We start from the raw sequence: 2711 nt of genomic DNA on the forward strand, positions 1-2711 counted from the left end.
AAACTTACTGATTGAACATTTAACAGAGCAATCAAGGATGTAGTAATTAAGTAAGTTTAAATATTCTATAATTGTGATAATTAGTTGGTGAGAATTAGAACATTCGAGAGGGAAAGAATATTACTAATTTTTTTGTATACTGAACATGATAGTAAATTTGAATCATGTGATTTATAACGTTTTTCACTAGCAGAACTGATGCGCACATTAAAGCGAAAGAATATTATTAATTTTTTTTGTACACTTATCTAATCTGAATGTAAAAGTGAGATATCTCTTCTTATATCTTAATATAATACTCAATGTATATTTTATCAAATAGCACAATAAAATGTATTGAGGATTTCGCAGTTTAATTCCTTTTTATATTTTTATTAAACATACATATTTACGTCAATTTGTGTACAACGGCTTAAAGTGCACTGAGTGCGCACGAGCTCCGCCAATGAAAATCGCTATTAATTTATATTCAATGAAACTATACAATGTACAAATACTTATTACTTTTGTAAAGGACTGTAAACTGTGCAAAATTGAAATCATTGGAATAAGAAAGGGGACTAAAGAATTAAAATTTAAAACTAACAGAAAATCATATAAGGGAGCCCGTGCAAAATGGACGCTTTGGATATGGCGAATACCTTTTATTTTTGCTTATCTATTTGAGATTGTGCTATGAGTCTCTAGCAGTTAAAGGAATTATCGACCAGTAACGGTATGAAAGTAGAAATCAAAATATCATTCCGTTCGTTTATGTTTAATAGAAATATATAAAAAATTGAGTGTTTTCTTATGATTTTATTTAGATATGTAGCTTAATTATTATCTGTAATTGTTTCTTAATCAGTGTGAATGATTTTTTTATAAGAATTCTCTGTTTGTATTCGAAGTTAAAATTTTTCACTTGGTGCTTCAACTTTTTCTAACTTTTCCAAATTCGTGCCAGGTAGGTCCTTTGGGCCAAGCGAATGGGGACAAAGCGGATGATCCATCCTCTTTATCTTCGTATGGTTACAGAAAATACTGGGAATACGGAAGGACAGACGATCTTTCGAGTTTATGAAAGGCATGTGTTTGTTTACATATCATTTTTGTTTATTATTTGCCACAATGCATTATGATGATTTGTTTGTGACTGATCTAGTACAGTCATTGCATCAAATGGACCCATGAAGGCTGCACTACATATAAAGTAGTTTGTTGTTTGATAATTTTTGTAACAATCGCCAAGATTTTAATTGTTTTAATTCCATTTGCATTGCTTGAGTAACCGCTTTGGCCAGAGTGGGGTCGGGCAAAGTGGATGGCTTCTCTCTATTTTAATGTTTTAACTAAAACGACATATTATTGTCCAAGTTTTTAAATTTGTTTTAATTTTATTTCAAAGTTTAGTTCTTTAAGAGATTTATGAGAATAAAAATGATTTCTGATCTCAATTTTAATTGTGTAATTTTTTCATCTCAATCTTAACACGTCTGCACTGCCCAGGCTTCCCCTACTGTGGAACGTACTAAACGTACTAAAGACAATCTCAGCAGGAAATTTTGAAACATTTCAAGAATATTATAAAAATGTTGTAACGTTGAAATGAAAATGATTTTTATAGAAAAAGTTATATAAATTATGCATATTTATGCCTACATTTGTACACGCGCTCGCACGCATGCCCGCATTCACGTACGCACGCACACAGTGAATATGTACGCCCATACACACACTCATTCAAAAAGACACAAATGTGTGTGTGTGTGTGTGTGTGTGTGTGTGTGTTTGTGTGTGTGCATAATATAATAAAACTAAAATCTTAATAAATAATGTATCTATATACAATTTTCAATTTGAAAAAACGCCCATTAATTATATCATTACTAATAAAAAACTGAAAAGAAAAGGCTTCTATCATTTTGCAATTTTTGTAATATTTTTTTAATTACCTAATGTGCTAAAATTGACATACAAGACAACTTTTATTAAAATATTATTAAAGAGTTCTTCAAGAAACACCTTCATAATATTTCACAAAGAATACAAGGATATCTTAAAATTGTCTTATTCATCGATTTTATCCGTTTTAGCAATCTATAGAAATTAATATCTCGTTAACTATTGCGAAAATTGCAAAATAGTAGAGGATTCTTTGACTGAGCATTTTTATTAGGAATAGTACTGTATGCTTAGTGAGCGTTAGTTGCATTACACCTTGTGTATAATATAAATATGTGTATACACATATGTATATGTAATACGAATAGATGCATATATAAATCTTATTTATCGACTCGCATCACAAATTTATTTAACAAATTTTTTGTTGAGTAAATACCAAGGGTATTTGCGTAACACATTTTTTATCTGACACTGATTATTTAATTACTATCATTTTTGCAGAATGTCTAATTAATGTCTTTAATTTACTTGGAATATACTTACATAAGACATTGTTTCAAGTGTAGTGTTAAACTTGTAAGTTTGGACCCAATTGTTACATTACAGAGTATACATGTTGCCTCTGTACCGCTTTCTGCGATAAAATAATCCCAAGTTCAATGGAATTTATCTTCTTTCTTCTCTTCTACTTAATATGTTGGATGTGCCTTCACCAAGTGTTTATGTAAAATAGCTAACAATCTATTATGTATATTGAATTTTGCATTGCAATAATTGCATCTTGTCTCATTTCTACTTGTTAATTTTGTGTAACGTCTACGTAT

The sequence above is a fragment of the Atta colombica genome, unplaced genomic scaffold, assembly GCF_001594045.1.
Source record: "Atta colombica isolate Treedump-2 unplaced genomic scaffold, Acol1.0 scaffold47, whole genome shotgun sequence".
NCBI classification, from domain to species: Eukaryota; Metazoa; Arthropoda; class Insecta; order Hymenoptera; family Formicidae; genus Atta; species Atta colombica.